The sequence below is a fragment of the Misgurnus anguillicaudatus genome, chromosome 22, assembly GCF_027580225.2.
Source record: "Misgurnus anguillicaudatus chromosome 22, ASM2758022v2, whole genome shotgun sequence".
NCBI lineage: Eukaryota > Metazoa > Chordata > Actinopteri > Cypriniformes > Cobitidae > Misgurnus > Misgurnus anguillicaudatus.
Window position 1 is genome coordinate 14,826,208 of NC_073358.2, and position 25,797 is coordinate 14,852,004.

At 38.4% G+C, this 25,797-nt stretch overlaps 2 long non-coding RNA genes across 4 annotated transcripts; one reads left to right on the top strand and one right to left on the bottom strand.

The window, feature by feature from the left end:
- Window positions 1-10,473: 10,473 nt before the first annotated feature.
- Window positions 10,474-13,670, bottom strand: LOC129434485 (uncharacterized). Of its 3 annotated transcripts, XR_012365413.1 has the most exons (6): window positions 13,473-13,670; window positions 13,225-13,251; window positions 13,005-13,058; window positions 12,767-12,853; window positions 11,152-11,239; window positions 10,474-10,997 (listed from the first exon to the last, which is right to left on the bottom strand). It is a non-coding gene; the product is annotated as an uncharacterized lncRNA (long non-coding RNA). The 3 variants fall into 3 exon arrangements; XR_012365414.1 differs by lacking the exon at window positions 13,005-13,058 and having other exon boundaries at window positions 13,473-13,487; XR_012365412.1 differs by lacking the exon at window positions 13,473-13,670 and having other exon boundaries at window positions 13,225-13,287.
- A 3,463-nt stretch (window positions 13,671-17,133) lies between these two features.
- LOC129444401 (uncharacterized) lies at window positions 17,134-23,221 on the top strand. The gene is made up of 3 exons (XR_012365371.1): window positions 17,134-19,037; window positions 21,746-21,810; window positions 22,186-23,221. It is a non-coding gene; the product is annotated as an uncharacterized lncRNA (long non-coding RNA).
- Window positions 23,222-25,797: the final 2,576 nt, after the last annotated feature.

Here is a 25,797-nt window from a genome sequence, read left to right on the forward strand (position 1 = left end):
CTTCACTCGGATGTCAGGTGAATTCCCTTCACTGAGAGTGAACTTTGCGTTTTTATTTGACTAAAACTGGATGCTCTTCCCATGGTAAAATCATGGTACTTTTTCGTAAGTGCTTAATTATAAATGATGCTAATTTACAAATCAGAAGTAATGTTAGCACATCTTGCGGTCAAGTGCACGTTATGAAACGGAGCCCGCGCGACCATCGACTTCATAGGATTAAGCTAAATCATTATTTCAACTTTGCACATCCACCCTGACCAGTTTACCTTACGGGGTCAGACGTCTTCACTCTCCGTTGAAAAAGATTGTCAGAAACTGCGGGTGGAGGAAGGAGATCACGCAGGATTTTGTGATTCCGTCGATACTTGACTCTTGTTACTGATTGGCCATATGACTTATCAATCATCCCCACTTTCTATTTTGTGGATGAGCCCAGTGCTATGACTGGACAGATTTTTCTTTTTTCTGTTGCTTGTTTTGAGTACTTCGCGCGGCAGAGGCATCACCAGGTTTTTGCGTAGTTTAGAGTGACAAACCGTACCACCGTACTTTGAGGTCAAAATGCGTACCTGCTAGGCAAAATGCGTAGGCTACAGGTTGGCAGGTCTGGGCATGTGAGGAGAGAGAGGGTTTTTTGTATTTTATATATTATATTGTTTTTGTTTGTTTTTGTTTTGTTTTGGTGTTGACTCTCTCGAATAATCTGTGTATGCCATGTGAGGTGCTTTAATTGAAATACCTGGGTTGAGTGCATGGCCGTAGCCAGCTATGAGGTCCCCGAGGTCCGGACCTCGGTAATTTTTTCATATTAAAAAATACAATTTGAAGTTCTCCGAATGACCAGGGATGGGCAGTATTTCAAATACATGTATTTAAAATACGTACTTGAAATACAAAATAGTATTTTGTATTTTAAAGCCTTTGAAAAAAATGAAATGTAATTTGTATTTAAATACATTTAAGATGAGTATTTTTGTATTTGTAAAATACTCAAAATACTTTGAGCCAGTCAACCAGTCAGGGTGCTGTTTTCATGCATCAACTAGTTCAGACCAGACAACAGAGTTCAGGTAAGCAAATATATCTGTGCAGCTTTTAGTGGGCAATAATTGAAATGTTGGAGTGGGAAATAAAGCAAAGGCGATTGAATTATTGGGTGTGATGTGATTTGTGTTATAACTGTCGCAAAAGGAAATTCAAATTCACACTTGCACGTTGGCAGGCAGTTGCACGCTACAGTTGCACTTGCACATTGCACGACTGAGACAGAGTGTGGAACGCTGACAAATTGGCCTACACTTTTGACTTAAAGGAAAACCACAATTTTTTTTATATTTTACTATGTTCTTACCTCAACTTAGACAAATTAATACATAACTATCTTTTTTTCAGTGCATGGAGAAAGAGCACATTGTGTAACTATGTAACAGTCTTTAAAATAGGGAAAACATGGAAGTGTTTGGTGGCTCATGACATGCAACATACTTCATGACATGCTGTGCAAAGATTAAGTGCACATACAGTATTGAAAAAAGATAGGCATGTATTAATTCATCAGGTAAGAACATAATAAAATATTGAAAAACTGTGTAAACCTAAAAGGCTTTTATGCTTGACGTGCTTTCCATTGTATAATTCTGTGAAATGACAGAGGGCGACTCGTGAGTAATTGTTCTCAAAACCATCAAAAAGCAGCAATGAGAGGAATTAGTTAGCCGAATAATTTGTCTCATGAGACGTTGGTAAATGCATGGATTTCTTAACATATAAACTGATTAGGTTGTGGGTTTTTATAAAACATCACTTTACTTGAAGGGGTGTTCATAAGGCTGACATGACACATTCATAATCATAACATGACACGTGTCATGAATATAAAGGAGATTTTATGGATGTTTATGACAACTGTCATTAAGTGTCATTTGTTCAATTATGTCATTTTTATTGCAAAGGTGACATTGTTTGAGATGTCTTTGTTATGACAACTTGACATTAAAGCAACACTATGTAGTTTTTTTTTACCTTTAAATAATGTCTCTAAAATTATTTCAGTGATAGAACAACTTTTAACTGGACAAATTGTACTGTTGCTGCAACCTGAGCAGCCTCCTAGCTGCTACAAGCACACTCTGAAAGTGGCGGTGAAGGGTAGGAAACACAGCCCCGCCCCTCCCCCTGCTTGCAGAAGAGTGTCTGATACCAGGCACTGTTGCACTTTTCAACCACATGGGGGAGCTGTAAGTCATTTTTACATGGAAACTACATTGTGTTGCTTTAACCCATACATCATAACTTGCCATGACAACTTGACATTAACCAAGACAACATAACTGACCACTTTTTACCAGTGATACAAATATAATTTGCATCAGAGCTCCGTCGAGTTTATCATCCAAATCCTATTTTCTGACTACCTTGTTCCTATTTATTTAATATAACATATTCGTTTATCTCAAGAATACTTTACCGTGTCGACTATTGAGCAGTACTACCACGTGAAACGATTTATCACTGTTAAACACCCAGTGTTAGCATATAGCCCGCTAGCATCAACAAACAGGTGCCGGTTTTAGTTACCATTTTGCCGATCTAATGGCGGACTCATCCACTGTATGCTATTCAGACCTGTCCTCACCTGAGCGGGAAGCTGTGGAGCAGTTGATACCCGGTTATCGCAGATCCTACGCGACGTACAGCGCCCAGTTCACCCAGGCTCCAGACATCCACAAGCAACCGAGAAGTGCAAAAAGCGAACACCCTACGCGGTGCAGCTTCACGGACCGCGCTCGAGGGAACGGAGACGCCATCGCCCAGAATGAAAGCGATCGGGAAGCCGTGGAGGAGCCGCTGCCCGGCCGTCGCAGATTCAGCATGCCTCACATCACACTGGCTACAGACGTCCGCAGGCGATCGGGGCGTGCTGCGAGTGAGCTTCCCTTGCGATGTAGCTTCACGGACCGCGTCCAGGCGACCAAAGATGCCATCATCCAACATGAAAGCGGTAAGACTGCGCTTGTTATTGTAACCTGCATTACTTGCCACATGTACAGTTTAGCTTCTTCCATCAGCACAGAGGGGTTTACTTGTGCTAAGTGTATTGAAGTAGTAAGGCTGACGGAGAAGATTGCAGAACTAGAAGCGCGCATCCAAACGCTAGTTGATGACAGCAATACCGCTAATGCTACGAACGCTAATACCGCTAATGCTACAAACGCTAATACCGCTAATGCTACAAACGTTATTACCGCTAATGCTACAAACGCTAATACCGCTAATGCTACAAACACTGTTTCGGGTGCGCCTAGTGTTAAACGTAATACACATAGCTCGGTTCCATCATCTGAGTCAAGGGGGCCGACTAACTGGGTGACTGTCAGGCGGCAAAGTCGTTTCCGGTGCCCACCCAAGACCCCCCTGGTAATTTCAAACAGGTTCGATATTCTAAGCAATACACCGACTGAGACGTCTGTTAAAAGTGTCTTGGTCATTGGAGATTCGATACTTAGGAACGCGAACATTGAAGCACCAGCCACCATAGTCGATTGTATACCGGGAGCCAGGTCTTCAGACATTAGATCAAAACTTAAAGTGCTGGCTAATGCTAAGCGTAAGTTTTCTAAAATTGTTATTCACGCCGGCACGAATGACACCAGACTCCGCCAGTCGGAGATCACCAAAGATAATATTAAAGAGATATGTGAAATCGCTAAAACAATGTCAGACAATGTAATATGCTCTGGTCCCCTCCCCGCCTACCGGGGGGATGAAACTTACAGTAGATTATTGTCTCTTCACGACTGGATGTCAAAATGGTGCCCTCAGCATAACGTAGGGTTTATAGACAATTGGAAGCATTTTCGGGGGAGACCTGACCTGCTAAAGAGAGATGGCCTCCATCCATCTCAGGAAGGAAGTGCGATTCTCTCTATAAATCTGACCAATAGTCTTACTTCGAATACAGTCTGACTATCCAGGGTACAAGTCAGGAAACAGACGGATCGGCTTAACCGTCCATCTGTTAGCTGCCGTGATATGTCAAGATCACTTATATCCCAGCACTTCGAGTCAATCTTACCAGAATATCAACACATTTCAACTGTATCTGTTCCCCGAACAAATAAATACAGAGCACCGCTTGCCACATCTGGTACAAATCTGATTAATATAAAATTAGAAAACAATACATTAACAGATGAACCTCGAATGTTAAAATTCGGCCTTCTGAACATTAGATCGCTTACCAATAAAGAACCTATTGTCAATGAAATAGTTACAGACCAAAACTTAGATGCACTCTGTTTAACAGAAACCTGGCTTAAAGCAGACGACTACATTAGTTTAAACGAATCCACCCCACAAGACTATTATTATAAACACGAACCTCGATTAAAGGGAAGAGGGGGTGGTGTAGCTACAATATACAACAAAATTTTTAAAGTAAACCAAAAATCTGAAGTAAAATTTAAATCATTCGAACTAATGTTGTTAAATATGGAAATAACCGATCGTAACCACAAACAGCTCTCTTTTGCCTTAGCTACAATCTATAGACCTCCGGGCCACCATGCAGATTTCCTTAAAGAAATAGCAGATTTCCTGTCTGAGCTTGTAGTCACTGTAGATAAAGCTCTTATCGTTGGTGATTTTTATATTCATGTGGATAACCCAAAAGATGCACTAGGACGTGCATTTATGGATGTTCTAAATTCTCTCAATATTAGACAAAACATGACAGGGCCAACGCATACTCGTAAGCACACATTAGACTTAATTCTGTCACTCGGGCTCAATATTAATGACATCAAAATATCACCTCAGAGTGATGCAGTTTCTGACCATTACCTTGTGTCATACACTGTACTTCTAGATAGGATCACTCAATCCACAACATGCTACAGATTAGCCAGAACAATAATTTCCACCACTAAAGATAGATTTATTAGCACTCTTCCAGACCTGTCCCAAATTAAACATGTAGCAGATAACTGTGACAATCTAGATATTGTAATAGAAAACCTAAACAATGTCTGTTCTAACACATTGGATGCCGTTGCTCCCATTCGAAAAAAGAGAATCAAAGAAAAACCGCCAGCTCCATGGTATGATCATCACACCGCAGCACTCAAAAAGGCAACTAGGCAAATGGAAAGAAATTATAGAAGCACAAAGTTAGAGGTATGGCGTGCAGCATGGAAAGAGAGTGTTAAACAATACAGACAGGCTATTAAAACCGCCAGATCTACCTATCTTAGCAAGCTTATAAATGAGAATCATAATAACCCTCGTTTCCTCTTCAGCACCGTTGCAAAACTGACTAGAAATAAAGAACAAACAGAAACCAATAGTAAACTTCAACACAAAAGTAACGACTTCATGAACTTCTTTTCTAACAAAATTACGGCTATAAGGGACAACATCGTAGCTACCCAGGCAGCCACCACTCTACCCGTTAGTTCACTTAACACTAGACTACCATACGAACATCTTGATTCATTTAAACCTACTACAATAGATGAGCTCTCTAGACTAGTTACATCATCCAAATCATCATCCTGTATATTAGACCCCGTTCCCACAAAACTGCTTAAAGAGGTATTCCCTGTAGTGTCAACCCCGGTTCTAAATATCTTTAACTCATCGCTAGAAATAGGATACGTTCCAACAGCTTTAAAATTGGCAGTTATTAGACCCCTCGTTAAAAAGCCGCACCCTGACCAGGGAGAGCTTAATTATTTTAGACCAAACTCAAATTTCCCTTTTCTTTCAAAAATATTAGAAAAGGTAGTGGCAAGCCAGTTACGCACATTCTTGACAAATAATAGTACATATGAAAAGTTCCAATCAGGATTCAGGCCCCACCATAGCACAGAGACAGCATTGCTTAGAGTTACAAATGACCTCCTATTAACATCCGATCGTGGTAAAATCTCAATTCTTATATTATTAGACCTTAGTGCAGCCTTTGACACAATAGATCATACAATCTTACTCAATAGACTAGAAAACTATGTTGGTATCAGTGGTCAGGCGCTAGCCTGGTTTAGGTCGTATCTAACCAATCGCTATCACTTTGTTTATGTAAACGAGGAAGAGTCATATCACTCCCTGGTTAAATACGGTGTACCGCAGGGTTCGGTTTTAGGTCCTATCCTGTTCTCGTTATACCTGTTACCTCTAGGAGACATTATCAGGAAACATAACATAAGTTTTCACTGCTATGCGGATGATACCCAGCTTTACATCTCCTCACATCCCAGCGAAACACACACGTTTTCTAAGCTAACAGACTGCCTTAGCGATGTTAGTGACTGGATAGCACATAACTTTCTTAAGCTGAACTCTAATAAGACAGAGATACTTATTATTGAACCGAATCGCTACAAACATAATATGTCAGATTACAAGTTGCACATAGATGGCTGCACTGTGGTGCCATCTTCCACGGTTAGGAACTTAGGTGTGATGTTCGACAGCAACTTATCCTTCGATAGTCATATCGCCAACGTCTGCCGCACAGCATTCTTCCATCTTAGAAATATCTCGAAAATACGCCATATACTGTCTACATCTGATGCAGAGAAGCTTATCCATGCTTTTATGACCTCTAGAATAGACTAATGTAACTCGCTACTTGGGGGATGCCATGCAAATCAAGTAAACAAGCTTCAGCTAGTTCAAAACGCTTCCGCAAGGGTACTTACTCGATCTAAAAAGTATGACCACATAAGCCCAATTCTGGCATCTTTACACTGGCTACCAGTTAAATATACCATACAATTTAAAATATCACTAATCACCTACAAAGCTTTAAATGGCCTAGCACCCTCATATCTTAGAGAATTACTATCAGAATACAATCCATCACGCACACTACGGGCGCAAAATTCTGGTCTCTTGATTATCCCTAGACTATCAAAAGTGTCTAAAAGTGGAAGGTCATTTTCCTACTTAGCCCCTAAGCTCTGGAATGATTTACCAACCGATGTCCGAGAATCAGACACAGTCGATAATTTTAAATCTAGACTTAAAACTTTTCTCTTCAACAAAGCATTCGCATAATTTGTCTAGTAAAAGTACTTAACTCGAAATAGTTATCTGTACGGAACAAAGCACTCGCGGTCATAACACAGACCAACCAAATAAATAAATAAAAACCTTATCTTAACCTATAGTCGGATTGCGATTTTGGAACTTTCGTGTTCTTGTGAATAGTATGCCATACAAACCCGTTTGCCACTGAACCTGCATTAACGACGACAGTGGGGCTTCCAGCCTTAGTCAAACGGGTTGGCACGTATGGTTGGGTTGTGATTTTGGCGCTTTCTTTGTATTGCAAATAGTATGCCATACAGACCCGTTTGCCACTGAACCTGCATTAACGACGACAGTGGGGCTTTTGGCCTTAGTCAAACGGGTTGGCACGTATGGTTGGGTTGTGATTTTGGCGCTTTCTTGTGTCTTGTGAATAGTATGCCATACAGACCCGTTTGCCACTGAACCTGCATTAACGATGACAGTGGGGCCTCCAGCCTTAGTCAAACGGGTTGACACGTATGGTCAGGTTGCGATGTTGGGCGTTTTCTCGTGATCTTGTAAATAGTATGCAATATAGACCCGTTTGCCACTGAACCTGCATTAACGACGACAGTGGGGTTACAGGCCTTAGTCAAACGGGTCGACAGGTTTCATTTTCTCTTAAAAATCGGAAGGTGACCCTTAGTTACCATATATACCGTCGCAGTGGGCCCCCAATTTGCAAAATCCTCAACTGTGGATAAAACGATTATGCCTCAATAGTTAGTCTGTCTGAAACTAAGCTGATTAAACCACATCACTGTGTGACACTTGCATTACATGTGAACGGCCCCTACGCTAATATGATCTTGTTTTTCTCTCCCTGTCTCGTCCCTGGGTCCCATTGACCCTGAGGACAATGGGACAAACAGACCCAGTTCCGGTAGATGTGAAAGTCGGCACACCTCTGATCTACTGGTCGTCCTTCAATGTGATGCCCAGCTGATGCCTGACCAACGACCACCGGCAGGACCCGCTTAATATCCGCTTAATCTCTGCTTAATCTCCGCTTAATCTCCGCTTAATCTCCGCTTAAGCTCCTTATCCGTTTATATGTGTGTATATACATGTATATCTCCCAAGGGTTTTTCCCTCCTAGGACTTTTATTTTTATTTCCTCGGCCAAACAACCCGGGGATTTTGTTTTTTTCTCCTAGGGGTTTTTTTACCCCGGGGAGGTAGCCTGCTTTGGCTTAACTTAGCTTCTTCTTCTAGACGTTACATTAGTAATATGCTTGCTCATAATGTCGCGTCATAGCCGCAGCAAATTTGACTGCTTATGCTATTGTGTATTATGTTATGCTTTCTGTCGTTTTTCTGTGCTTTTACTGCTTCTATTAATGTAAAGCTGCTTTGAAACAATTGAGTATTGTGAAAAGCGCTATATAAATAAAATTGAATTGAATTGAATAATTTGTCATTAAAATGTCATTAAGTGTTAATACTCTGTTAAATAGTTTTTATAACAGCATCATGAATATTCTTCAGTTCATAATGTTTATTTGACCGAGTATTAATAATATTTGACATAGTATTAACACTTAATGCCATTTAAATCATGGTTTAATGTAATGTTAACCCACAAAGCTAAGCCAGGTAGTTTCTTAAGTTTGATAATTATTGTTTATAATTTATAACAAGTTGTGTTGTATTGGTTTATGTGTCAAGTTGTCATAACAAAAATATTTCAAACAATGTCATCTTTGCATAAAAAATTACATAATTGAGTAAATGACACTTAATGGCAGTTGTCATAAATGTGCATAAAATCTTCTTCATGTTCATGACACATGTCATGTTATGCAGAGATGGGCATAAATACATGGAAATGTATTTCAAATACAAATACAAAATACTGTGTCGAAAAATGTATTTAAATACAAATACAAAATACTGTGAGGAAAAATGTATTTAAATACAAATACAGTATTTTGTATTTTGAAAATACACAAAATACATGTGAAATTGGTGATTCTGTGCAAGTATCCCTATTAGGCTGAAATCTATCTGGGTCTATTTGAAAAAGCATTTAGATGTGTGCAACTATTAGAAACGTTCATTTTATTTTACGTACCTCTTGCTTTCCCCTGCCCTGTTAAAAATAAAAAACTAGAAAAAAAACTTGGTAACACTTTACTTGAAGGGGTGTGCATAAGGCCGACATGACACATTCATAATCATAACATGACATGTGTCATGAACATGAAGAAGATTTTATGCACATTTATGACAACTGCCATTAAGTGTCATTTACTCAATTATGTAATTTTTAATGCAAAGATGACATTGTTTGAAATATTTTTGTTATGACAACTTGACACATAAACCAATACAACACAACTTGTTATAAATTATAAACAATAATTATCAAACTTAAGAAACTACCTGGCTTAGCTTTGTGGGTTAACATTACATTAAACCATGATTTAAATGGCATTAAGTGTTAATACTATGTCAAATATTCCCAGACAGCAAATTAGCTCTTACCGACGTTGGGGCGCATGTACTTGCCCGACATAAAGTGCCTCGGTGAGATGTCTTATGGAGATCGGTAGCTAATAGGCAAGATATCGGGAAGATGGTGGCATTAGAATGATCGCCGACCGTGAGCCAACGTAAACCCGCCCTAATTATTATGACCTATATGCGGCGCGATCCGCTTCGCTCTCCCATTGAACACAGCTGATTTTCGGCTGCATCGCTGTAAACGTCAAGGCATGCTTATAAAGCAGCTGTTCCAGTGTTAAAGGGAGCGAGGCGTCAGGATCCCACCGTTATATAATTGATTTGTTTAGGCCAGGGGTCTCCATGGTGCCAGCACATTCTATTAGTCTCAATTGTAATATTTATTTATTACATACATATGTTTTATATTAACTTGGCTTGGTTTACGTATGTTAACATATTAAACAATACTAAAACATATCAAAAAGTAAAATAAAATAAAATCAGTAAGTAAAACAAAAAAGTTTTGAGTAGAATAAATAAAAAAGTAGCCCTCCAGATTGTTTTATCCATATTGTTGTAGCCCTTGCTCACAATGTTGGAGACCCCTGCAAACTAACTCATTTCATATTGTGTATCAACAACAATCAACCCTCAATAACAGTTTATGTTGTGTTAATCATAAAATTTCTTCCCTAACAATTTGACAAGAGCTAGTTGAGAAGTAGGCAACTAGCCCACTTGCATGCAAGACTCCGTCCGTGGCTGCGCAGTCTGCAGCCGCTTCCTTTTGAGTTGCCAGGTTTTATGACAAAAAAAGTTTAAATTGAAAGTCAGTGATTGTTATGTGTAGGGTGTATTTCATACACAATATGACAACCTGGTAAATGTCAGTCTAACAGAAAAAAATGGATCAGTGAGTTTTCCAGGAGAAATAACAAAACAGAAGGGCATCTGGAATTTTTTTTTTACTTTGTTTTTGCAAAGGCAGTTTCATTTATTTTAACACTCCACAAATTACACTTTGGGGTGGTTTCCCGGACAGGGATTATCTTAAACCGGGACTAGGCCTTAGTTTAATTCTGAAATATAACTAGTTTTAATAACATGTCTTAATAAAAACATTACTTGTGTGCATTTTGAAGCATCACAAAAGACACTGATGTATTTTATGATATGTCAGTGCAAGTTGTTTTCAGTTTGGACAGCTCTTACATTTATTTTAGTCTAGAACTAGTCTAATCCCTGTCCTTGAAACCGTCCCATAGCAAACTGCAACAAAAATAAGAAATTCCCTCCAGAATAAGTCATACTCCAGAATCAGTCCAATCAATTATTTCACTTAAGATGCTTGCTTGTCCCGCCTTTGCCGCCCCCATTCCTGTCTCTGCTCAGACAGCCGCAGCCAGTTTCTCACAGTCATCTTTATATCAGCCTCAGTGGAACTTTGTAGGCAGGATTTCTTAACACAGCACCTAAAAAAAATGTAATAATAAAGCAACAGAAAAAAATAAGACAGCACAAAAGTCTATATATCTTCGTGGATGGTTTCATAAAAGACAATTCAGAAAAGTCAGAGCATTTTACAAAAAATAAAATCATGTTGTGTCAACACATTGTAGGACTTACTCAGGAGTACCTGATGAATAGGCTGTGATTTAAGGAGAGCACATCCCTTCATCACTGGGTGTGTCTTGCTGCCAATCATCTTGTGGCACTAGGAAATACAGAAAAAGTCCCGTTACACAAAGAACAGCATCACCCAGGTCCAACTAACAGAGCTAAACAAGTGACCCCACAGCAGTGGTTCTCAAACTTTTTCTGTCATTTTTGTCATTCCCCATTTTATGTACGACTGTGCTGTGTGTGTTCTGTGTATTTTGTGTGTGTGTGCCTGTCTCAGTGTGTTCTTGATCTGCATGCTAAACAGCTTATGTCAGGAGAGCCCAGCCCTTCATATTCATCTTCCTGCTGCCAATTAAAGGAATAGTCTACTCATTTTCAATATTAAAATGTTATTACCTTAACTAAGAATTGTTGATACATCCCTCTATCATCTGTGTGCGTGCACGTAAGCGCTGGAGCTAAATGCTATCGAAGCGTCGCAGCGCGCTCCAGCGCTTACATGCACGCACACAGATGATAGAGGGATGTATCAACAATTCTTAGTTAAGGTAATAACATATTTTAATATTGAAAATGAGTAGACTATTCCTTTAACGGTTGTCACTATGAAATGATAAAATCAGATTGTGAAACTGCTAAACAGTATGTAGGCTTTTTGCTCTCAAACTTTTCAAGTGCGCTTACAGCCACAAGTTTAAAGACCCAATAGACCCATTTACTGTTTGTACACAATGGTGACGTGGCAACGTATGCACGAGCAGTTTGGCAACGGAAGTATGGCAAGAATCAGCAGTGAAGTAACACAGACAGAGAAAGTTATTTTAAAAAGTTGACTTATCAACTTTTTCAACACATCTACCAGATCCGTGTACTATAGTGGAGTGGATAGAAGACGTTAGCAGATAGATGTATAACAAAGTAGATGAGGAAAACTAGAATGCTGTGTACTCAGCGCGCCGCCATTGTTTGTTTACATTGTGGAATGGTGCGCTGCAATCTGTGGAGCGGATTTATGGCATTCTGTAGAAAAGGAGGAGTGGCGTTTATTGCATTTTGGGAAAAAAGGGAGAAAAGTTTACAGAATAACACGGCGTATATTGGTTTTTGCGTAAAATTAAGAATTTACTTTTTATTACTGACCTGATATAATACTGATTCTGGCAGTAACTCATTTTTTTCGAAAATGGCATTTATTGAGTTTTGGAACCAAACTCTTCATATATACGTATATTAGTATATTACATTAGTACAAACAAACGCAACAACCAGACATTTGATGCTGGGAAACCGTTTTAATAAACTTTCTGAGTTGCTAACACGTTAGAACAACTGGTGAACAACAACACTGCGCGCGCAAACTATTTGATCACGTGGGCTGTAAAAGGGTCTATGCATCACATATTTAATGGAAACTTACATTCAGTACGAAGAAGGTCCTCATTCACTGATGTAATCACTTAAATGGAAAAAACACAAATGGCCCAGATCCAGCTTGATTTTAAAATCTGGCCCCAATTCATTTGCTATTGAATTATTCTGAAATGTATTCTTTTACTACCTCAGTATGATGTTCTGAGTAAAAAGTGCAGTATCATACATTACATGTAAAATATCTTACTATCGTTAGTCCTCTGACGGAGCCCTGGAAGAGGGTGACGTGGGGGCTGCTGCAAAGCACACAGGCCTTCGTTATTATTCGGTGTCACTAGAAAATACAGAAAAATGAAATTATTGGAGTGAACAGTAAGTCAAGTTTATCACAATTAGATAAACTAATGTCAGTGGGCTGAGTAATTGCTACACATTTCTACACACACTTGTCAGTGTTTTCATGGTCTGCGTTTTAAATGGCTTACAGTCAGGAAAGCCTTCAGTTCTCTGCGCCTCTTTCTGAATATTAACCGCAGTCTCTTGGAAAGACGGAAAACCTTGGTTTACTGATCACACTACTAATATAAACTCAAAAATCATATCTCTGGAACATCAAACTATGGTATGTGCTATGGACCTGTGGAGTACATTGTGTCTGCTTGAGTTTAGGGACCTGATGCATTTTACTATATAGGGTACACTTACCTTCACTCTACAATGATGTGGGATGGGCTGGAGGAGTTAAACAAGGGGTGGGAGGGTTAGCCAACAACAACAACCTTTATTTATAAAGCACATTTAACACAATAGTCAGCTTTCTTCTTACTGACACTTCAAGAAGATTAAAAAAGATGATCAAAAAGGCACATCAACCATAAAATTTGCACCTTAGATATCTACATCTGATATTCACTGTATGAGAAGTGCAGCATTATACACATAAAATGTCTTACTAGGCTTGCTCCTTTGATGGAAACTTGGGTGGGCTAGAGAAGGCTGCTTCCTTTTTGTCACTGTCATGGCCATTTAAAAACAAGGATTAAAATTCGAAAAATGTTTAAACACAAAGATTACAAATTCTTATCAGGCATAATAACAAGTATGAGACTAAAGTCACATGACTGCAGTGACGCAGCTGACGTACGACGTGGCTGATGTGTTATTAGGTGCGTCCCCGCTTTTTTTTTGGTGTGCCCGAGCTTCGTTTACAGTCTGAGGGAGACAAATGCTGTAAATGTGAAAATTCACAAACATATCTGAGGATAACACGCCATCTGAGTCACAAGACTTTAGTCAGACACATCCGCTACACAACAGACATGGAAGAGAAGACAATGCTGAATAAATTCGTCATTTTTGGACCAAGATGTATTTTGGATGCTTCAACACATTCTAACTGACCTATTGATGTCAAATTGCAACTTTGATGATGTTTTTACTATCTTTCTGGACATGGACAGTATACCGTGCATAGATTTTCAATGGAGGGTCAGAAAGCTCTCTGACTAAATGTAAAACATCTTAAACTGTGTTCCGAAAATAAACGGAGGTCTTACGAGTTTGGAACGACATGAGTCATTAATGACATTATTTTTCATTTTTGGGTGAACTATCCCTTTAATTTTCTAATGGACATATGGAAACTTAAAGGAACACGACGACTTTTGAGGGTTTTTAGCTCATTCACAGTAACCCCCAGAGTTAGATAAGTGCATACATACCCCTTTCATCTCTGTGCGTGCCATAACTCAGTCTGACGCACCCACCGCTAGCCTATCTGAGCATAAAGACTTAAAAGAAGTAAATGGCTCCAGCTAGCATGCTGCTCCCAATAAGTGACAAAATAACGGCAACATTTTCCTATTTCTGTGTTGTGATTTGTTTAGTCACACCGTGTACAAACAACAAGGTCATGACACAGCCATCTTTTAATACATACTGGGAACTATATTCTCAGAAGGTGAAGAACTTGCTACTTGGGCGGAGTAATTGCACAACTCTGACCAAACTCTCTGCTCCTCACCGGGGGTTTCTCAGGTGCTGCTAGCAAATCACTCCACCCAAGTAGCCGTGCTTTGCCTTCTGAGAATATAGTTCCTTGTATGTATATGATTAATGGATGGCTGTGTCTCACATGACCTTGTTATTTGTACATGTTGTGATTATACAAATCACAACATATAAATAGGAAAAAGTTGGCATTATTTTGTCACTTATTGGGAGCAGCATGCTAGCTGGAGCCATTTACTTCAAGTCATTGTGCAAAGCTAAGCTAGCGGTGGGTGCGTCAGACAGAGTTACGGCACGCACAGAGATGAAAGGAGTATGTATGCACTAATCTAACTATGGGAATACAGTGAATAAGATAAAAAATATAAGCCTTTAAGGTCAAAATAGTTATTCAACTTGCCAGCTGTTATGTTGTTTCCAGCCATAGGTAGGAGGGTGTTTTGGAAGGTTTGTTGTGCGTTTTCTTCTTTTTCGCCTGTGATGTTTGTGGTGCATTCTGGGTGTCTGATGAGGGGCACGATGCAGGGGATGATGATGGTGTTGATGGTGATCTAAGTCACGATGGTCTGTAAATGAAAAGTTTTTACAAAGATTAGTTTTGATGAGTAACATCAGAACACCATAGCCCCCCACTCTTACTTGTCTCATGTAGTATTCAACAAGAGTATTGTTTCCATCCTTTAGATGGGTTGGGTGATGTCCTCTTGAAAAAACTTTGGAGTATTTTGTATGAGTCTTTATAGACCCTTTTAGTCTTTGTACACAATGATGATGTGGCAACGTATGCGCAAACAGTTGACTCATCGACTTTTTCAACAAATCTACCAGATCCGTGTACTATAGTGGAGTGGATAGAAGACGTTAGCAGATGGCCAAATATAAAGTTGCCAGATACATATATACGTATATTAGTATATTATAAGTGCAACCAAACGCAACAACCAGACATTTTGATGCTGGGAACCCATTTTAATAAACTTTCTGAGTTGCTAACAGGTTAGAACCACTGGGGAACAACAACATTTCCGTGGCCGAAATGCGGTCTGGAGGCCACCAAGCCATGCCTTCATCATATTTACCTGAGTGAAAAAAACAGAAAAGACATTTTATTTTGCTTAAATTACAAAGGTTAATTAAAGGCTCTATTTTATGAATAGGTGTGTGTCCAAAAACACTTACTTACTATCACTTTATTACTTCATAACCACTTTGTATGACTGTCTACAGTGGCTGTGCACTTGTACTAAACGAAGCTCTTTGATTGACAGGTCTACTTTTAACGTTACCATAAAAACGCACAACAAGAGCTGCCTTTAATTTTAAGCATGTCAGTTAGACAAAATCATTAAAAATGCATTTAGAGTGTAAGGGGTTGATATTATAAAATGACAGATGTCATTTTTGTGTAGACAAAAGACAGTCTGTCAATTTATGACCGTTTACCTGGCTTTTTACCGAACGATCCCCTCACGTCTAAAATACTGTCTAAAATAACTCACTGAAAAATATTTAATACGCGAACATATTAATAATAACTAACCAGGGGTGCGTTTCCCAAACCATGTTGCTTATTTCCCATTGCCAACCAACGTGCTAACACAACAGGTTAGCAACTATGGTTTTGGGAAACGCACCCCAAGTCAACAGTTATAACAACAAACCAAGTTTAAAAACATGTAACGTTGCCTCCAACGCCAATTTCTGTCATTCGTTAATCGAAAACATTTCCACAATCATATTTAATCAACATACCTTTGCGCTTACACTGCCGGCTTGATGTGGTCCAACAACTGCGTAGATCTAGTGAAGAAAAAAAGCGTGATCGGCAAAAAGGTTGCTCACGGTTCTTCCACCGATCTCCAGAGAGTAGTGGGCTGCAGACTCATCGCGCCGATCGTTTACCCACCTACTTTTATTCTGTGTGCAGGGGAAAAACCCCAACCGACACTTTGCCGCTGGTGCCCTCCAATTGCCAACGTCGGTAAGACTGAATGTGCTGTCTGGGTTATTAATACTCGGTCAAATAAACATTATGAACTGAAGAATATTCATGATGCTGTTATAAAAACTATTTAACAGAGTATTAACACTTAATGACATTTTAATGACAAATTATATTTGTATCACTGGTAAAAAGTGGTCAGTTATGTTGTCTTGGTTAATGTCAAGTTGTCACGGCAAGTTATGATGTATGGGTCAAAGCAACACAATGTAGTTTCCATGTAAAAATGACTTACAGCTCCCCCATGTGGTTGAAAAGTGCAACAGTGCCTGGTATCAGACACTCTTCTGCAGGCAGGGGGAGGGGCGGGGCTGTGTTTCCTACCCTCCACCGCCACTTTCAGAGTGTGCTTGTAGCAGCTAGGAGGCTGCTCAGGTTGCAGCAACAGTACAATTTGTCCATTTAAATGTTGTTCTATCACTTAAATAATTTTAGAGAAATTATTTAATGGTAAAAAAACGACATAGTGTTGCTTTAATGTCAAGTTGTCATAACAAAGACATCTCAAACAATGTCATCCTTGCAACAAAAACCACACAATTGAACAAATGACACCAAATGACAGCTGTCACAAACATCCACAAAATCTCCTTTATATTCATGACACGTGTCATGTTATGATTATGAATGTGTCATGTCAGCCTTATGAACACCCCCTCAAGTAAAGTGATGTTTTATAAAAACATCATAAAAACTTTTTCATGTGTCGTCAAAATGACCCACAACCTAATCAGTTTATATGTTAAGAAATCCATGCATTTACAAACGTCTCACGAGACAAATTATTCGGCAAACTAAGTCCTCTCATTGCTGCTTTTTGATGGTTTTGAGAACAATTACTCACGAGTCGCCCCCTGTCATTTCACAGAATTATACAACGGAGAGCACGTCAAGCATAAAAGCCTTTTAGGTTTACACAGTTTTTCAATATTTTATTATGTTCTTACCTGATGAATTAATACATGCCTATCTTTTTTCAATACTGTATGTGCACTTAATCTTTGCACAGCATGTCATGAATGTGTTTGCATTTAGCCTAGTCCCATTTATTCCTTAGGATCCAAACAGGGATGAATATAGAAGCCACCAAACACTTCCATGTTTTCCCTATTTTAAAGACTGTTACATAGTTACACAAGTAAGTATGGTGGCACAAAATAAAACGTGATTTTTAAGTGAATAAAAAATGAGAACTATATTGTATGGCGGAAGAGCACTTAGTTTGCAGCACTTCAACCTCTGGCGCAGTAACATCATTACTCCTGTGAAGATGTTGCTGCGCGCTGAGGTCTAAGTGCTGCAAACTATGTGCTCTTTCTCCATGCATTGAAAAAAAGATAGTTATGTATTAATTTGTCTAAGTTGAGGTAAGAACATAGTAAAATATAAAAAAAATGTGGTTTTCCTTTAAGTCAAAAGTGTAGGCCAATTTGTCAGCGTTCCACACTCTGTCTCAGTCGTGCAATGTGCAAGTGCAACTGTAGCGTGCAACTGCCTGCCAACGTGCAAGTGTGAATTTGAATTTCCTTTTGCGACAGTTATAACACAAATCACATCACACCCAATAATTCAATCGCCTTTGCTTTATTTCCCACTCCAACATTTCAATTATTGCCCACTAAAAGCTGCACAGATATATTTGCTTACCTTACCTCTGTTGTCTGGTCTGAACTAGTTGATGCATGAAAACAGCACCCTGACTGGTTGACTGACTCAAAGTATTTTGAGTATTTTAAAAATACAAAAATACTCATCTTAAATGTATTTAAATACAAATTACATTTCATTTTTTTCAAAGGCTTTAAAATACAAAATACTATTTTGTATTTCAAATACGTATTTTAAATACATGTATTTGAAATACTGCCCATCCCTGGCTCTAGGCAATCGCGCAGTGCCTCGGATGCGGCAGCAGTCCAGCTCTTAACCTCCACCTTTTTGACTTTCTCCCGCCGCAGCCTGGACACATAAGCGGGCATCAGTTTAACCATGTTGTGATCCGAGTTCCCTAAACCAGGCAGTGCTTTAGAGTAAAAGGCGTCCTGAATGTTTCCGTAACACAGGTCGAGGCAGGCTGCATTGCGGGTGGGACAGGTGACATATTGCTGGTATGTAGATAAGTGCTCATTTAAACTACATGAGTTGCAGTCTCCCATCACAAAGTTAGCGGAATCTGGAGCCTCTGACTCCGACTGGGCTACCAGATCATGGATCGTAGAAGCAGCAACTTGTATATCAGCAGAGGGTGCGATACACTCTAAAAATGGCTGGGTTATTTTTTAACCCAAAATGCTGGGTTGAGTCTGTTGGGTTGTTTTGCTGGGTTATTTTTTTACATTTTAAACACTTTTTGGGTAGTTTCAGTTTTCTAGGTGTTGGGTTAAAACTGCTGGGTTATTATGTTGGGTTGTTTGAAGAGGCTCACGTGCTTCGCGCCCTTGATGTTTGAATGTGCTCAGCAATGGTCGTCGTGAAAGGACAGAGTCACTGAAGCAGTTGTTTCAAGGTAAGTTTATATGCTTTTGTGAACATTTCATGAATATAAACAAGATTATAACATTTTGCGAGACAGCAACGTGTTAATTTATACTGACTCGGGTGTAATTTAGAGGAATGACGACTGTTACCTCAGATCGCCATTTACACAAATTGACTTGAATAATCGTTCTAAGATGTTTGATATGGCATATTAATAAAATTAATAAAACAGATGTTACAAAATCCCCATCACACGGTTGATTACGTTAACTCATGACAATTTCTGTAAGCCTTTAACAAAGCGAGTCAAAACCGGTACTACATCACGAGGTCAGTCAAACAAACAGCTTAAATCAACAGTAAACATTAAAGTTCATAATATTTTAGTCATATCAAATTACTAACAACAAAATGAACATTACTGTGAACTTATTTTAACGAAGTAACCAGGATTTAAGGAAAACTTACCTCAGAATTTATCACAGAAACGAAAACTGTCGTCTGAGGTAAACATCGGTTAAATTCAGTTTTTGAACTCACGAGGACGGAGGCGCGTGCCCGCAAATAATAGGTGTGTTAGACCTCATGCGGCGCTGACATGATGATGACGTCAATGTACCGCGAGAGCGGTTCGAAATTAGACCTCTACGTGTAATTTCTTGACTCAGTCTCGCGATACGTTTACGTCATCAACATATGATGTGGGTTCTCGCAGCGCTTCATGAAGTCGAACATGGCTAATAACACATGACAAAAGACAACATGTTAAAACACAATAAAGATGGAAAAGAAAGTGTTTCTCATAGCGAAGCACTGCGTTCAGACGGACTGAAAATTAGAACTTGTTTAACATTAAATATGTATTGTATTAAAATAAACAGAAATGTTGTGCTTTAAAGCATAGCTTATCCTTATCCGGGGGTGTGTTCAATTATTTCTACATAAACATGCATGCACATTTTGTTCTAAATGGACAGACCTTCATAAAAATGTATAAAAATGGTTTTATTATAGCAAAAGTGTAGTAACTATGGTTTTTGATTTAACAACAACAATTAACATAAAAAAAAAAAATTATCTGCTAAGATAATAACAACCAATGATAATTATTTTAATAATTTAATAATAAGTATACTTATTTTAATCATTCAAATATTAAAAAAAATATTATTATAATATGATAAATGAATCAGAAATCAGAATCAGAAAGAGCTTTATTGCCAAGAATGCTTGCACATACAAGGAATTTGTTTTAGTGACATAAGCTTCCAGTACACAAAGACACCAACACACAGACAAAAATTGTAGGCAAATAAATAGGTGTGTAAACAATTGTGCTATAAATGACAATTTAATAGGATTAAATAAGATGCAGGGATGTACTAGAATGGAGGGGTAACAAATAAAATATAAGGATATTGCACTTTTTTTGCATAAGCACGAGTGGGGAAAATTTAACTGTTCATGAGGTAGATTGCCTGGGGGAAGAAACTGTTTTTGTGCCTTACTGTTCTGGTATTCGCGGCTCTGAAGCGCCGGCCAGATGGCAAAAGTTCAAAAATGGGGTGACTTGGATGTGAGGGATCCAAGAATAAATGGCAAAATAATTGGGGCTAGCTAGAAAATATGGGGCTTGTGTGGGTTTTTTTGTGGGCAAGCCCACAGTGGGATGGCCCACAAAAAACCTCATGGGGCGCAAAAGGGCAAAGTAATAGAGGGCCCGCATGGGCTAGCCAATATGGGCCCTGTTTGGGTTTTTCTGTGGGCAAGCCCACAGTGGGTTTGCCCACAAAAAACCCTCATGGGGCCCAAAAGGGCAAAGTCATACGGGGCCCGCATGGGCTGGCCCATATGGGCCCTGTTTGGGTTTACTATGGGCAAGCCCACAGTGGGCTTGCCCCTAGTAAACCCATGTAGGGCCCCCAAAGGGCAAACTACTGTGGGCCCCACATGGGCTAACCCGCATGGGGCCCATTTGGGGTTTGGTGTGGGTTTGCCCTGCCCACAGTGTCCCACAGCATACCCACAGTGGGCCCGCATGGGCATGTTTGCTGGGGAGTGGACCTCCGCAACCCACTTCGGCTTTTTGTGTCACACACGCGCATAGTTTTCCCTTTCCCAGCTTAACAAGCGATAGCGACGCTGTTAAATTAAATTTAGCGACAAACGAATTGCTTTCTTGTCATTCGTTATGTAAAGACAGACCGCAAAGGGCGAGGCGCGAGCAGAAGCACATGTTAACTTTACCGGCGGCGCCGCGGCGGAGGATCACATTCACGGAGCCGTCGTCTACGCTGTCACTGAGGCAAAGACAAGAAGCACATTCACTTCACAGTTGGTACGGCAGGTAACGCGTCGATAAATTAAAACGAAACAGCGTTTCCAAGAACTGGTGTCTTATATGTATGCTTGTTCCTCTCTTTTAAAATGAAACAATAATTTAAGTGTTTGAATATGAACTTGAAAACATAAACGTATTTGTCACCAAGACGGAGGCTGCGTGGAAGTGACTATCTGTTAACAAACATGTATATGTGTACTGTTATATGAAATTAGAAGTGTTATTGAGTCGTATTTAGTTACTATTTTATATTCATTTCATAATATTTTTGGGTTGTCTCCTGTGATTTCAAATGTATATTGACCAACCCTCTGATCTGTGGCTGATACTGTATCAGAGATGTTATGTTTTTAGCAGAGATCAGATGTGATGTTGTTTTCCAATTCTTTTTCTAGAGTGTGCAGAGTTTTAACGTCCATCCATTGATGAGGCTAGCAAGACCTTCAAACAACTTCAGCCAGTAAGTATAACATTTAATAATTCCTATTTAAAATATATTTAGAATGTCTTAATTATCTGCTACATTTTAGTTCTGCAGTACTTTATTCTTTATAGTCAGATCAGATCATCATATTTGTCAGTCTGTGTGGTTTGCAGCCTTTGTTGTTGGCAAAAAAGTTAAAGGAGTGTAACACCAAAGTCTTAAGCAAACTGTAAACAGGCTATTGCATTTTTGGAAAAAAAATCTCACACGTGGTGGTAATGCGGCCAGGGATGCAAATGAAACCCTTATAATTTTTATAAAATATATAATTCACTTGGCCCACATGGTTTTCTGAATACTTCAATCTGATCATTCAGTTCAGACCACTAAAAGTGTTTTCCTCTTTTGTAGATTGCAACAAATGTGGTGGAATTTCTTCTCTGGACAGAATCCTCCAAACCCTTTCCTTTCGTCCTGGCCATGGAAAACATGCAGCAGATCTCTCAATCTTTTTTCTCAATCAGTCTCTCTGAATACGGAAGTGACTTAAACTGCAATTCGGCCAAGATGGCGACGGCACGCACCGCCTACTTTAAGCTTCAAAAATGCTCTTCACAAACCAATGGGTGACGTCACAGACACTACTTGCATATTTTTTACAGTCTCTGGTTTAAAGGCATTTTAAGTGCTTAAAAAAATAAATACCCCAGGCAATGTGCTTCTATGGGAATTCCTGTAGTCTGTCATTTTTCAAATGGATAAATCCTCTCCAGTTCGTTTCCTTTGTACATCTTTGTTCGCGACGAGTAACTTTAATAAATGAAGTATTTTTAGTCAAATACATTCCATTCTGTGAAACTTAAAACATTTGTTCTTTAAAAAAACTTTACACATCTATGAATGATTTTACTTTTAATTTAACAATTACATTGTTTCTTTTTTACACTGATGTAGTTTTGTTTATGTACATTTCAGTATTTCATATATATACTGTAAAATTACAAATTCTGTCTTAAATTTAAACGAATTGATTCAACCTGTTACATTGTTACTTCAATGTGCATAATTTATGATATTTTATAAATATATTTATACTTGGGTCAGTAAGCAGTCCTTTAAATGATTTTACAACTTACAACTGTAAAAATGTAAGAGTTTGTAGTTATTTTGCAGTCAAATAAACATTTATTTGCTGTTAACAATGGTCTTGATTTACAATAAAGCACATGATAAAAATAACCCAGCAAAAATAACCCAAAACCCAGAATATTAATCCCATAAATGGTTAAAATGACTACATGTTGGGTTTTCTCAACAACCCAACCTGCTGGGTTAAAATGTGTTACCCAACGTGTTGGGTTACTTTAACCCAGCATGTGTTCTGTCCAATATTTACCCAGCGCTGGGTTGCCAATTGGGTTGTTTTTAATCCAACCATTTTTAGAGTGTATACACGACAAAAAGTCTAATTTGATGTATCTCTCTCGGCAGATAGTATGGCCTTAAGCTGAGCGCTAATAATTCAATGTCTTTAGTACAAACTCGGTGTTTCATTGTAATGTGAGCCGGGTTACAGTACTTACTATTAATATACACTGTAAAAAATGCTTGTGAAATCTACAGTAATTAACTGTGTTTATGCACAGCAAATAACTGTAATAAAGTTCACAGTGGATTACAGTGCATTCAGTGTGAAATCACAGTAGTGTTTTAAAACTGTAAAAATCACAGTAAAAAGGTATGTGCTGTAGAAAGTCACAGTGAATAAAATATCCTGCAAAGATTCACAGTAACCAGCAATGTACTGTAGAGACTCACAGTAACCAACATTCTACTGTAGAGACTCACAGTAGGGGTGAGCAGGGGCGAAAGTACCATTTTCCAGAAAAACTTAATTTTAAAAAATAATGTTTTAGACAGATATATTTTTGCTGTGATCAGTAACTCAAGTGTGGACTATGAATTCCAGGTGAAATTTTGGAAACAAAATGGCCTTAGACTCTGTCAGCAGGGACGAAAGTAACACACAGGTGGCTCAAAAGTACAGAACAGAACAAGATAGATTTTTGTGTTACACTTGTTTTAGTAAATAAACATGACTATGATCTTGTTTATATGTATTTTCGGTTAAATTTTGGTTTCATCAAATGTTTCTAAAGCAACCTGACAGTACAAACTTGAATTGTTGAAAAAACAAAAATTTTTAACAGTTTGAACACAATAAAATTAAATCAAATAAAAAAATATACATTTTCAACATAATGCAACCGTATTGGCAGTGGGAGAAGAGTAACAAGTGTTACTTTCATCCCGACAGGAACTCCTGACATTTAAACCCGATTGACTTTTATTTAAAAAAAACTGAGAAATCAAACTTCATGATGTGTTACAGCACATTTTACATTCTGCAACTCATAAATGTATTTAAGTCCAGTCAACAACAATTTTTGTTAGCAACATGCTGATGTCTAATCTTATTCAGGATACACAAAATTAATTGAAGAAAATAATTTCTTCAATAATCTTTGTTGGGAAAACATTTTAAAGTATATTTGATTTTGTATTATTTTAAGTGTTATGCTGGTAATGACAAATTAGATTTATTTTATTTCTTTAAAGGAGAAAGTTCACTATGATTATTGTTTTGTCTACAATATGGTACACACAACATTCCATTTAATATGTTACCACTCTGAAATAAATTGTAGGTTACACTTAATACTTATACAACTATAAATAACTTTTCAACTATGTCAACCAACTTTCACTAATTTGCAACTATATTTCAACTAACTGTCTAACTGTCCCTAGAGTGTTAGTAGACTGTTAGGGTTAGTGGAATAAGTTGACATGCACCTGCAAAGATACTTATAGTCAGTTGAATGTCTGTTGAGGGATCATCACAATAAAGTGTGAATAGATGTTAAGCAGAGAGTCTACTAATACTGTAAAGATTGGTAGGATAAGTAGTTGCAAAGTTACTTATAATTAGTAAAATCTCTAAAGTGGACTATCGAAATAAAGTGTTACATAATTGTATTGGCTGACTCGTCATGTTGTTTTGAGTATAATTGGTTAATATGACTGTCATTCAGGAAACTGGCCAATGACTGCTGTGTGAGCACTGGTTTAGTTTGAACAAACTGAGGGTGCATCCCAATTCAGGGTCTGGATCCTTTTAAGGCCGCAGACTTTGAAGGCAAGGCTAAATATTTGAAGGCAGCAGCCTCTAAACACCACGAAGTGAAATGAAATGAGACAGTCTAGCCTACGGGGGCATCGCTTGCTTTTCCCGCCAACTACGCTTGTCACTGGGACACAAAAGCTGAGACCTATCAGATTTTTAAAAATAAATATGGTGGCAGATTTTTTTATTTTACTTTAGAAAATATAACACATTGATGCAGATTAAACTATCCAACAGTATGTAAAATTCACCAACCTTAGAAGTATACAAATGCAAAACGCAACACACAACATTGCAGCAATAATATTAATTTACATCACTAAAACATCATTTATAATAGTAAATCAGACACAAGGACCTTTAATTAGCAAAATATACACTTTTATTTAACTACAGTTTTGAATGTTTATTTCAAAATACCCAGACTTCATATTAAATTTTGGGATAGCCAAGGCTGTAAAGGATACATTTATGGATCCTCGGTAGGGCTGTAAAGATTTATCGTGCAAATGCGCGTTTTCTCAATTAATGAATTTGCATGAATTACGGTGTAATGCCGCCACATCCAAATGCCAGGGGGCGCTCTCGTGCAGAAACTCCCTTTGTGCCACAGAAGAAGTAGGCTAGCATTGCAAATGCTATTCCAGAAAATGTCTACAGGAATATTTATATTGCTGTTCTTCAAATAGTTTCAGGTATTTTCATGATAATAAAGAATATTTTGAATGATTTTGTTTAACGAGCGTTGCTTTTTAAAATGCACATTATAAACGACTCCGACTCATAATGATTTTAGATTGATAAGGACTTCTTACTGACCAAAACGCCAAAGTACA